Source organism: Oryctolagus cuniculus, chromosome 13 (genome assembly GCF_051225735.1).
Source record: "Oryctolagus cuniculus isolate XC-2025 breed Fujian yellow rabbit chromosome 13, ASM5122573v1, whole genome shotgun sequence".
Taxonomy (NCBI): Eukaryota; Metazoa; Chordata; class Mammalia; order Lagomorpha; family Leporidae; genus Oryctolagus; species Oryctolagus cuniculus.
The window spans coordinates 108,894,747-108,907,939 of record NC_142879.1 but is presented as its reverse complement, the minus strand read 5'-3'; the positions used below and the strand labels follow the sequence as shown (position 1 = coordinate 108,907,939).

The following is a 13,193-nucleotide window of genomic DNA, read 5'->3' as shown; positions in this document are numbered from 1 at the left end:
GGGATGCTGGCACTGCAGGCAGCGGCTTTACCTGGTACGCCACAGTATTGCCCTCCCCCACTTTTTTTTTTTTTTTTTTTTTGACAGGCAGAGTGGGCAGTGAGAGAGAGAGACAGAGAGAAAGGTCTTCCTTTGCCATTGGTTCACCCCCTAAATGGCCGCTACAGCCGGTGCCAGGAGCCAGGTGCTTCTCCCGGTCTCCCATGCGGGTGCAGGGCCCAAGGACTTGGGCCATCCTCCACTGCACTCCCTGGCCACAGCAGAGAGCTGGCCTGGAAGAGGGGCAACCAGGACAGAATCCGGCGCCCCGACTGGGACTAGAACCCGGGGTGCCGGCACCACAGGCAGAAGATTAGCCTAGTAAGCCACAGCGCTGGCTCAGCCCTCCCCTTTTATTCTTAGTAGTGGGAAAACATGTCGCTAGAAATGAAGTGGAAATGACTTGGGGACTTCTATCAATTTTCAAAATATCATTTACCAGGCATAATTTGATTTTGGTGTCTTATATATAAAAAAAGAAGAAAAAGCAGGTTTGATATTCCCAGCTTCTCACAGGTGCTGGTCTGCTGTGCGAGGGCAGTTACTGCGTCGTCTGCTGAGGCAGCTGCCTACTCTGAAGTCATTTGTTGTCACTCATTCTTTCCCCATAAAGAAATGCCTCCTGTGGGTAGAGTTGGCGCGTCTGTAGTATCCTCCCTCCTGGCCCTGCTGGGAGGCAGTGTGTCAGGGCCACCCGGCCACAGTCACTGTGTCCCTGGGAGATGAACACATCCTAGGAGCAGATTTGCCTGGGAGAGCTCCTGCACACCTTGGACTGACCCAAGTAGGTAGGGCTTTCCTGGGCCAGCCACTGGAGGTGGTGGCAAGCCTACAGCTCCTGTTCTCTCTGGGTGAGCCTTGGTGGCAGGGTTCCCTTACTTTCCAGTGCAAAGTCGGCTGTCAGAATTAATTCAGCATTAACCTGGGGCTGCATGACCCACATCATCAATTTAACGATAATGGAAACCTGCTACGGGTGCATTAATAGTCATTTGGAAAATTCCCAGGGTAAAAAAAATCCGGCGCTTATTGTGATTAACCCACGAAGTGATCCTTGTCCACTTAGAAATCGTGCAGAACGTTACGGCGAGGTTTATTCCAGCTCACAGCTTGACTGCCACTTTCCCCTTCTGCAGTCGGGATTTCCTTGTGGAGCTCCAGCCACATGGCTTTGCGCACGGGCGTCAGTGGAACCGAGAGCACTGTGTTAGGGAAAATAGTCAATTAATCTCGGCTGCACAGTGTAGCTCAGCCCAGCGCCACGAGACCGTGATACGAGTTTTAACACAATGCAGATGCGACTGCTTCCAGGGACGACTGCCTTCCTTACCCTGTGGTGTCCCAGGTCGTGGCTGTGTGTTCCGACTTTGGCAGAAAATGCGAGCGTTCGCAGTATTTATTGTTACAGGCATCCCTCGTCCCTGCCCAGCCCCCGCCCCTGCCCGCCTTCCTCCAGTGTGTGGGAATTAAATAAATGCCTCTGAGTTTTGGCTAAGCCATGGAAGCTTTTTCGTGAGCCAAATCTATGGATGATTCTGTGTTTTCAGCTTTGCCTACTTCTTTTCGCAGGAGGCTAAGGTGAGGAGTAAAATTGGGCCTTGGACGATGAAGCTCAGTCATTCAGTGACTCAGTCGATCAGGACCCATTGGCCTCTTACATTGCCGACACGGGGCTATGTTTTGGAGACCCCAGTGGCAAAGGCAAACATAGTTTCAGCCCACGAGACACTTAGTTGGAACCTACAGGGAAAAGGATGTCCCTGAAAAACATCAGCCTGATTAATAATGATTTCCAGAAAACAGAACCAATTCATTAAATCAGCTGGAAAAAGATTATGAAACAAGCCATTTCAGGGTCGACTGGTTAGGCCGGACTCAGCTAGATAATCTGTGAGTCACCCATCCTCATCACATCACTCTGTCCAGGAGGACTGTTGAGTGGCTGGCGTGTGCCAAGAACCGTGGTGTCTGTGGGGAATGAGCAGGTGCACGAGGGACTCACACAGTTTCCTGGGAAATGCACAGGCACACTAGCCATAAAAATGCTCTGTGATGGGAGTGACAGTGGATGGAAGCAGTGCAAGTCTGTGAGGTTTGGGAAGACGGGGCCACTGGCTCTGGCTTGGCGAGCAGCTGAGAGCAGAGCTTTTGGAGAAAGGAAGTATTTAAACCCTGCCCCGCAGGACGAGAGGGCGCTGGAGGGCAGAAACTCCCTCTGGGCCCAGGGAGGCACGAGGGAAGGGGTTGCCCTCAGGAGGAGTTGGTGCGGGGAGCTCTGGGGTGAGGAGCAGAGGGGTCAGAGGTTGGGAGTGTAGCGAGGCCCACATCAGAAAGGCCCCACCTGCCCTGAAAGGATCCCCTCCTGTTGGGATCACAGTCATGGGGAGCTTTTATTAGCTGCCTTCGGGATGGCATCTGTGTGAGGAGGTGGAGCCAAGGGTGGGCTTGGAGGCTGGGTAACGGGGAGGCATTGCCGTGTCCCAGGTGGAGTCAGGGTGCTCCTGGCATCCTAGCCAGGTAGCGGCAGGATTGCTGCTAAGGGATCTGTAAATCCCTGCACAGCCTGCACAGGCCAGACGGGTGATAAATACATTGTAGACGCACTCCTGAGGCTGGGCCGTTGTGCCACCTGCGCCCGTGTTACGAATCCTTGGATCTTGGGCAAACCCAGCCTCGACACTAGGGCTGCTTTCGCTGACTCGTGGGCTGGCCCGGACCCCGAGGGGGAGAGTGGCTCTCGAGGTCACCTGCAGCACCCCAGGGAGGGAGAGGGAGCGCTGCGTCTCCTGCTGCTCCAGGTGGCTCCGGGCGCCCGAGATGCGCTCAACGCCGCTTGGCCAGTGCTCGGTCAGCTCAACCGCTCCTTGGACAACCTAAAGGAAATGGGGTTTTGAGACTGATTTTCTGAGGACCACAGGGGTGGCTGGTGACAGGAGCCAGGGCTTCCTAAGGCAGAGCACGTGACAGTCACGCCACTCGTGCTTGCTCCTTTTCCTTTCCATTTCTGTCTGTGTTTTGACACACGCCACAAAATTTGCTAATATATACAAGTATAATCTGTATAACTTTGTTTATTACATATAATTAGGTGTCTTATTATAATTTTATAATAAATATTAGATACATGTATATATATGAGAGGGCTTCAAAAAAGTTTGTGGAAAATTCACATTATCTAATTGTTTTTTATTTGAAAGGCACAGAGAGAGAGGGGGAGAGAGAAACTCCCATCCACTAGCTGATTGACTTGTCAAATGCCTGCCATGGCCAGCATTGAGCCAGGCTGGAACCAGGAACCAGGACTCCATCCAGGTCTCCTGTGTGGGTGGCGGGGACCCCAGTACTTGAGCCGTCACCTGCTGCCTCCCAGGACCTACACTAGCAGGAAGCTGGACCCAGGAGCCAGAGCTGAGACTTGAGCCCAGGCACCTGACCAGTGCTTAGCCATTTGGCAGAATGCTCACGGCAGGCATTATCTTTTAATTTGATTTTTCCATAAACACTTCGGAGCCCCCTTGTATGTGTCTGCCAGGATGGGCGGAGCAAAGCAGCACAGCCTCCCCGATCCTCCTGCCTCTTCCCTCTCCCGCTTGTCCACATGCAAGTTGGCTCTTCTTACGACGACAGCTGCCATGTTGGATTCAGGACCACCCCATAACCCCATTTTAAATGACCTTTTTGGGGGCCGGTGCTGTGGCATAGTGGGCTAAGCCTCTGCCAGCAGCACCAGCATCCCAGGTGGGTGCCAGTTCTAGCCCCAGCTGCTCCTCTTCCAATCCAGCTCTCTGCTGATGGCCTAGAAAAGCAGTAGGAGACCCAGAGAGGCTCCTGGCTCCTGGCTTCGGATTGACTCAGCTCTGGCCATTGCAGCCATTTGGGGAGTGAACCAGCACATGGAAGACTTTTCTCTCTGTCTCTCCTTCTCTCTGTAACTCTACCTCTCAAATTCATAAAATCTTTTTTTTAAAGATTTATTTGAAAGTCAGAGTTACATAGAGAGAGGAGAGACAGAGACAGAGAGAGAGAGAGAGGTCTTCCAACTGATGGTTCACTCCCCAGATGGCCGCAAAGGCTGGAGCTGCGCCGATCCGGAGCCAGGAGCTTCTTCCAGGTCTCCCACGTGGGTGCAGGGGCCCAAGGACTTGGGCCATCTTCTACTGCTTTCCTGGGCCATAGCAGAGAGCTGAACAGGAAGTGGAGCAGTCGGGTCTTGAACCGGCGCCCCTATGAGATGTTGGTGCTTCAGGCCAGGGCGTTAATCCACTGCACCACAGTGCCGGCCCCAATAAAATCTTAAAAACAAAAACAAAAAACACCTTACCTTTTTGAAGACCTTCTTTCCAGAAAGTCGCATTGTGAATTCCTTTGGGGACTATAGCTGAATCTAAAACAACACACAGATGTAAGTTCTGCCTTTGTTTAAGAGAGACCACTACTCCCCAGACTCAGCCCACTGGCAGGTCTGATGGGCAGCTGGACAGTGTCGTCATCTCTGCTGGGAGCGTGGTGGTGAGGGTGCTGGGTGCTCCCCAAGGAACTCTTGCACCCCAGGAATGCAGAACGCCCGTCTGGAGAAACCGAGGCAGGGTGTGCAACCCTCCTTAGCCTCTTCAGTTTAGCAGAGATGTGAGCTTTGGGATTTTACACCTGGTGCTGCCTTGGAAAACCTAGGCATCTGTGTGTAGCCTTAGTTTTTGAACTTTAGAGAGAGGGTTACCTGTCTAGTGCTTGAGTCACGCAGTCATGGACTTGCATGTAAATACCTGTACTCTGTGTAGGGCTTGTCCAAAGCAGGGAACATTGCCTGATGTTGGGGTGGTGTGCACACCCGGGCCGGGAGAGTTGTCTGTATTATTTTATGGATGTTCTAGAAGAAGGAGGAAACTGCCACGCTTTACTTTTGATCTCCATGGACTGAAACGGCTCTTTATTGGTGCTGGCATTGTGGTGTAACAGGTAAGGCCTCTGCCTGTGAGGCCAGCATCCCATGTAGGCTCCAGTTCCTGTCCTGGCTGCTCCACTTCCCGTCCAGCTCCCTGCGAATGGCCTGGGAAAGCAGCAGCAGATGGCTGAAATGCTGGGGCCCCTGTTACCCACGTGGGAGACCCAGAAGAAGCTCCTGGAATAAATAAATCTTTGTAAAACAGTGGCTCTTTGTGCAGCGACCCAGGAGGTGTTTCTGTCTCTGTATTTTGTCCTCCATGACTACTCCTGTCCACCCACTGCCCCGGCTCTGGCCTTTGCCCCTTCTTGCCTGGGTTGCTGCTGAAGTCCAGGTCCCTCTGCCTGGGGTTCCCAGCCCCCTAGGCAGCAGACAGTCCTTGATCCCACCGTTGTCCACTTCTCCAGCATCTCCACTCTTCAGGCACCAATATGCACCCTTTCTGCTTGGTGTTCTTCCTCTGTTTTTTTTTTTTTTTTTTTTTTTTTTTTTTTTTTTAATTTTTTTGTAAGGCAGAGTGGACAGTGACAGAGAGAGAGAGATAGAGAGAAAGGTCTTCCTTTGCCATTGGTTCACCCTCCAATGGCCGCCACGGCCGGCACGCTGCGGCCGGTGTACCACGCTGATCTGATGGCAGGAGCCAGGTACTTCTCCTGGTCTCCCATGGGGTGCAGGGCCCAAGCACTTGGGCCATCCTCCACTGCACTCCCTGGCCACAGCAGAGAGCTGGCCTGTAAGAGGGGCAACCGGGACAGAATCCGGCGCCCCGACCGGGACTAGAACCTGGTGTGCTGGCGCCGCAAGGCGGAGGATTAGCCTAGTGAGCCATGGCGCCGGCTCTTCCTCTGCTTCTACGTCTTCCTCTCCGTTTCTCACCCTTTCCACCCCTGGCTCCTCAGTTTAACCCACACGTCTGCTCCCTGTTGTGGCGCTCTCTTTCCTTCAGACTTTCAGCACCCCACTTCTGCCTTGACACCTGTCAGACCCATTTCTTCAACCACCTCCCCCCCAACTCCCCAGCCTTCACGGGTCACCGCACTGGGACTAGACTTTGTCAGTTGTGCCGTCTCACCTCGAGTATGAGCATTTGTCCATCCCAGGGTTCCCCGCTAGCCTGAGACCTGCAAGGGTGCAGTTGTGCCCCGGGGGGATTCCGAGTGGCTTTTACACAGCACACGCCCAGCCAGCGCTAGCAGAGTTGGATAACCGGAGCCATTTCTGTCCACTGGTGACGGAAGTTGACGGTGTCGGTGAGGTTTTGGGTATGGAGAACTTCGGTGGACTGAGATGCTGGGGTGTTGAAAATCTCACTGGTGGGTTTCCAGTTCAGGCTGCTGGGTTTGTTATGGGTCGTGGTAGCAAATGCAATGCCGATCTGATCTTCTTGCGCTTGGTGGTTTTGGTAAGTGCATGTTTCTGTTTGCATCAGTAGTCACAGCAAACTGGCCTCTGTGCTCTTCTACTTGTAACATCTTTCTGACATTGTGTAGCACAAAATTTATGATTAAGAGGTTTTTTTTTTTTTTTTAAAGCAAATTTATAGAGTTGCAAACCATTACCAGAATCCAGTTTTAGTTTCGTCCTCCTCCAGTTTCCTGGGAGCTGGTTTGCTTGTACCCCTGCTCCCAGCCCACCTCCCTGGAGTCCCAGGCAACCACTGATTTTCCCTCTGTTTTTAATACATTTTTGCTCCCTGCACACTCCTGTGCGTGGAACCTGCACACCGTGCAGTTTGCCGAGTCTGGCTTCTTTGAGCTGGTGTGATGTTTCTGCACTCTGCCCGTGTTGTGCGTGTATTGCTATTTTGTTGCTCTCTATCCCATTGTGTGCATAGACGGTGATTTGTTTTCCTGTTCCCTGGTCGGTGGCCATCTAAGTTGTGTGCAGTCCTTGGCGGTCACCACTGATGCTGACATGACACTGGCTACTGGTATTGTGTGGATGTTGTCCTCCTGTTTCTGTTAGCCACATTTTTAGGGGTTGTTTTTAAAGTGGAATAATGAGAGCTTTGATGTGAAATGATAGCTGCATGGCTTATTCTTCAAGCTTGAGTTATGGGCCAGGTTCTCACTTATGAATGACTGTTTATAGGAAAAACTATTAATACACTCAGTTCCTTAAAGGTAGTATTTCAATTCCAGTTGATTTAGGTAAAAATGGAAGCTGTGACTTTCTTCCATGCACATGGTTGATCCTGGTGGTGTTGTGTGCACAGAGTCCTGTGTCTCCTGATGAGAGTTGTCTACCACGTTAGAATTCATGGAGCTGCAGATGGTAGAAGCAGTCTAAAACACAGAGCGAAATAACATTTGAAAAAATGGTTTCAATCGATGAATGGATCAACAAAGCAAAATTGTCATGTCCTGAAGCCCAAGTAGGTTTTCAGGAAACATGTAGGTTTCCAAAATTGTATTCTTAAAAAATTTATGTGTTTATCTGAAAGGGAGACAGAGAGAGAGAAATTTTTTCCATCTCCTGGCTCACTCTCCACATGCCTGGAACAGCTGGGGCTTGGCCAGGCTACAGCTAGGAGCCTGGAACTCAGTCCAGGTCACTCACGTGAGCCATCACCCCAGGGTGCGCATTAGCAGGAAGCTGGAGCCAGCAGCATGGCTCAGTGCTGACCGTCTGACTGGGGCAGGAGGGGGCTGGTGGCAGGCTCACTGCCTGGGCTGTGCCAGGTTCCGCGGGGAGGAACGGGTCACTGTGAATCCCTTGCACACATCGGAGCGCCTAGGCGAGCACAGGGGTGCGCAGCGTCCACAGGAAAGCCTGCCTTCCAGATGGTAGCCGGGCTATGCGAGGCTGATGCCAGACCCAGAGAAGGAAGTTCTCCCGGCTGTGGCCTCTGGTTTCCCAGGCCTGCCTGTGTCTCAGGTTCATTCCGCAGGTCTCGGTTTGGCATTTCCTCCTGGGCTAGGCTCTCCCCTGGTGGGCACAGCCAAAATGTCTCCAAGAGACCCTTGGCCCAGGGAGATGTCTGTGTCGAGAGCACAGGGAGACAGGGGATGGTCGGCGCTCCTCAGCCCGGTCCTGGCTTCCGCCTGCCAGCTCGCTGGGCTTCTCCTCCAGGGGCGGTTGAGTCCAGCCATTGTTAACCAGAGCAGCAGGGTTTTTCCTTCTGAAAACAGCCTTGTTAGGTGTCCTGACAACTCTAAGTAAGTGTCTGGGAAGGGCCCGCGTTTTGCTCATTAATGAGCCTTTTTTTTTTTTTTTTTTTGGCTGAGGGGAAAGTGATGTATTATATATGTAATTAGGGAATTGATTTCACAGTATCCATAGTTGAAGTCTGAAGCTATTCACCTCAAATATTTGCATTCCCCACCCCCCCATGCTGCTTAGAACCAGTGCAGCCATGTGTTTTTGTCGTGGATTTAAAATGCTAATTGAAGTAGTTAAATTATTCTTTATTTATTTGAACATCACAGAGAAGGCAGAAGGACAGAGAAAGAGGCCGTCCTTCTGCTGGCTCACTCCCTAAATGGCTGTAACAACCAGGGCTGGGCCAGGCCAAAGCCGGGAGCCTCATCCGTGTCTCCCACGTGGGTGCAGGGGCCCAAGCACCTGGACCATCTTCCGCTGCTCTCCGAAGTGCGTTAGCAGGGAGTGGATTGGGAGTGGAGCAGCCGGGACTCGATCCGCCGCCCACGTGAGATGCTGGCACTGCAGATAGTGCTTTAGCAGCTGAGCCATGATGCCAGCCCCCAAACGTGATCTTTTAAATGACGGTGTGATGTACCGATACAGGGAACACAGGCCCTGGCGACTCAAGGCGGGGGGGCCTGGAACTCGGAGACCCCCTTTCCAGTCTCCTGCAGCTGCTGGCTGCCCCAGGGTGCACGACACTAGCATGGCTCAGCGTGCCTGGGGCGCCTGCGGGAACCTGGAGGGCCGGTGTTGTATCCCTGGTCTCCCAGGGGCCTGACATGGTCGTGCTTGGTGGAGCACGTACCGTAAGGATTCGGCAGCCTTGAGCTGTCTGTGCACACATAGAGCTGGGCGGGCAAAGCGCTGAAGATCCCCACACTTGGGGTCGTGTGGAAGGGACCACCACTGGGGCCTGACTCGCTGCTCTGTCTGGAAAGCCTCAGCCAGGGGGAGCAGGAGAGCCCTGCCCTGGGAGACAGGTGCTGGGGGGGAGGAGAGGACAGCGACTGCGTCGGTCAGCAGCACCGTGGCCACGACCTGGTGAGCAGGGGAGGCCCTGCGGGCAGGGAGTGCGCTCACTGGCAGCCAGGCACCTGGGGGGGGGTGCGACCCCAGCCGAGCCGTGCGGGCCTCCTGCCCTGCCTGTCGCAAGCCCGTCCTCCCCTCCACCTCCAGCCCAGTTTGAAAATAAGCAGAAGAAAACTCAATTCCGTAGGAATGCCTTCTTATGGAGAGTATGTGTTTTGTTGTAATTTTAGCTCCCGCATTTAAGGGGAGACATGCAATATTCATATTTCTGTGTCTGGCTTACTTCAGTCCGGATGATGTCTTCCATTTCCACCCATTTTGCTGCAATGACAAAATTTCATTCTTTTCTGTAGCTGAGTAGTGTGTGTGTACGTATGTACACACACATATATGTGTATGTATATGTATATATGTATATACACACATACATGTATATTTATATATGCATATATGTATAACTGAATAGTCTATACATACATACTTACATATCTGAATGCGTAGACTTTTCTTTAGCCACCTGCTGTTGGTTCCGTATTTTGGCTGTTGTGGGCGTGGTGGGGCAGGTGTTGCTTTCGTGTCTTTTGGGGACGTCCCCAGCAGCGGGGTTGCTGGGTCATGTGGCAGCTTCATGCAATGCCCTCTTAGAGAGTTAAACACATTTCCGCCCAGGGGCCGGCACTTTTTCACCCCTCTCTGCAGGGCCAGGGCCTGGGGTAGGATCCGTGAGCCCACCTGGTTTGTGTAGTTCTTCAGCTCTTCCTCTGGTTTTGTGATCAAGCCACTGCATTAAGTCCCTTCCTTTCAGAACGTCTAGTTGCTGGGGCCAGTGTGGTGGTGCAGTGGGTTAAGCCGCTGACTGTGACTTGGGCATCTCACATCTGGGCACAGGTTCAGGTCCCAGCTGCTTCACTTCTGACCCAGCACCCTGCACATGTGCCTGGAAACACAGTAGATGATGGCCCACGCCATCTCCCACATGGGAGACCCAGGTAGAGTCCCTGGCTCCTGGATTCCGCCTGGCCCAGCCCTGACCGTTGTGGCCATTTTCTGGAGGGCCTCAGTGAGTGGAAGATCGCTTTTCCTCTTTCCCTCTCTGTGTTGCTCTGCCTTTCAAATAAATAACTGGTGAAATACACATCTAGTGCTGCGTCTGTTTTCTGGACTGCCCCGGCTGGCACATCCTGCCTTTCTGCTGTCCTCAGGAATGTTCTAGAAACTCTCCTTATAGCATGCCCCATCAGATACCATAAAATGTGCTCCTAAATTCAACCGTAGTTAGACATCTGACTGGAGTCTGGTGCCGGGGTGTGTGTATGTGTAGGGGAATGTAGTAACACTTCCATGGTAGCAGTTTGTTATAGTCTGTGGGGAGCAATCCGGATTAGACTAAGTTACTTGAATTAAGACTTATTCTATGCATCTGCTCTCCCACAACATGGCGTTGGGAGAGAAGTAAACAGCTTCCGCACAGCTGCCTCCAGTTCAACTAATAAACTGTAGGACTTGCTCCTGATTGGAGAGCAGCGTACTCGGCGTGTGGGCAGCCGAGTTGGGATTGGCGGAGGAGGACTATAAAGGAGGAGAGAGACGGCATGCACCGGGAACATCTATGGGGAACATCTAAGGGAACCCGCGCAGCCCCCGAAGAAAGCCGGCCGGCGGTGTGCCGCTCCCCTGCGGAAGTGGGGAATGTGGCCAGGGGGAACCGCCCTTCCACGGAGGTGGAAGGGACAGTAGCCAACCCGGGGAGGGCCGAGCAGACAGAAAGAACAGTGCAGGGTCCTGTGTCGTTCCCCCCACGAAGACGGGGAGTGACAATAGTCCTTTTCAGGGTATAGAAGCATAAGGAATATTGTAAAGTTTATATTCAGATTTTTAAGTATAAACTGATTTGGGGTCCTATCAGGAGAGAGAACGGCACGAAGGCTGAGCATGAAACCTGGAAAAACAACTCCAGCATTTTCCGACTCTCATGGACCCCACCTGGAGTGGAGAGGTGAGCTGAGTGCCGTGCGGGCCAGGCAGGTGTGGGCACCAGGTCTGCCGGCTTCGGGGTCTCTGCAACCCATGCCGCAGGCTGGGGGCTTGCGCGTGTCTCGTGCTTACAGTAATCGCAGCTGGAATGAACTGGAGTTCCAGTTCGGAGAGGGTGGGACTTCCCAGCTGCACACTGGTGGACACGGGTGGGGGGGTCCCACGTTAGCCACGTCCCTGGTGGGGAGACACCAAGGCCTCCTCAGTCACTCCCGGGGGACGCATGTCGGGGTGTCTGTGGCCAGGTCCGATGCTGAGCTTCAGCGTGAACGTGCTGAACGGAAGTGAACTCTGATGTGGGAGGGGCAGCCTCATCCCTCGCTCCCCACCTGCACGTGAACAGTGACTCCCTCGGAGTGGGCGCTGCTGAGTGCCAGCCAGGCTGGGTCGGTCCTGCTTCCCTCGGGCAGGAGGAGCCAGGGCATGCTTCTCTGGATGTTTTAGCAGGGGATAAGCAATCTGCTCTGATCCCAGGCTGAGGTTTTCCTAGGAGGCACCTGCACTGCAGCTTTGGGCAGCATTGACAACAGCGAAACTGCAGGAAATGACACGGCTTCCAGAGGGAGCCCCCATGGCCGGCACGCTTAGGGAGGGCCACACGTCAGGTGCGCGGCTGGCGTCCGTCGTGGAGTTTGTGTTGGTTAGTGCCAGGGGCTGACTGACACAGTGGCCTTCCCAGTGAGAACAAAGCCAAGAGGGCTGGCAGTGTTAACCGACGTACCCGGCTCTTCCTTGTGAAATAAGACCTAGGTCGTTGGCTCACCCCTGCAGGGCTTGCCCAGGTCCCTTTGCTCTAGACGTCCTGAGACAGACCCGAGACAGCTGCAGCTGACAGGCACACAGTGAACGTGCGAGCATCTGCCGTTTTCTTCGTCTAGCAGTGGTCATATCTCAGTGACCATGTCCTGGGGCGTCTGTGCGTTGTGCAGTGGTCCCAGTAAACGCAGGTGGGCAGCAGCACTGTCCTTGTATCTGATGGGCCTGCGACCTGAATGCTCAGAAGAGACATCTCAGGAAGTAGGAGGTCCTGATATTTGTTTCTGTGAAATCATGACTGGCTATGTTCCAACCCATCAAGTAACTGAATACGGAAATGTAAGAGAATAGGGGTTGGTGCTGTGGCACAGCGGGTTAAACCACTGGCGCATCATATGAGTGCTGGTTCGAGTCCTGGCTGCTCCTCTTCCAATCCAGCTCTCAGCTATGGCCTGGGAAAGCAGTGGGAGATGGCCCAAGGGGCTTGGGCCCCTGCACCCACGTGGGAGACCCGGATGGAGTTCCAGGCTCCTGGTTTCAGCCTGGCCCAGCTGTCACTGGTGCAGGCATTTGGGGAGTGAACCAGCGCATGGAAGACCTCTTTCTCTGTCTATCTGTCTCCCCCTTCTCTGCAAGTCTTTCTTTCAGAGAAAGAAAGAAAAAGAGGGAAAGGAGGAATAAATTTCCTACGTGCTTTGGGGATAATGAATTTTCAGATCTATTGCTTCTACTCTTAGTTCCAAGATGGCAGCATAAGATGATGTTGACAGAGGCTGAGGCCTAAATAAAACCTGCAATTGCTGTTTCCTTTGGGCTTGGTTATTAAGCAGAAAATTTGCTTATTTTCAAGAAATAGTCCTTGATTTCAACCCACTTGGATAGAAATCCTAATTAAAATTTTTTTGGACTTAGAGCAATCAGAGTAGAAGCCGATTTAACCTCACTTAATTAAAAAGTTCTTTTTGGTAGTTCAGAAAGCTTCCTTGTCTCTTACGTCTTAGGATATTAAGAATAGGCGGGAGCCGTGGCTCACTAGGCTAATCTTCCACCTGCAGCGCCTGCACCCCGGGTTCTAGTCCCGGTCGGGGTGCCGGATTCTGTCCCGGTTGCCCCTCTTCCAGGCCAGCTCTCTGCTGTGGCCTGGGAGTGCAGTGGAGGATGGCCCAGGTGCTTGGGCCCTGCACCCGCATGGGAGACCGGGAGAAGCACCTGGCTCCTGGCTTCGGATTGGCACAGCTCCGGCTGC

The 13,193-nt window shown here is 53.1% G+C and overlaps 1 long non-coding RNA gene across 3 annotated transcripts in view; it reads left to right on the top strand.

Moving 5' to 3' along the window:
- The window catches only part of LOC127487554 (uncharacterized), a 127,003-nt gene that overhangs the window by 41,893 nt on the left and 71,917 nt on the right, over positions 1 to 13,193 (top strand). Inside the window, exon 3 of one of the 3 annotated variants that reach the window (XR_016219926.1) lies at positions 11,064 to 11,153. The exons of the other annotated variants lie outside the window; for them this stretch is intronic. This is a non-coding gene — a long non-coding RNA (uncharacterized LOC127487554). The remainder of the gene's footprint in view (positions 1 to 11,063; positions 11,154 to 13,193) is intronic. 3 annotated transcript variants of the gene reach the window in all.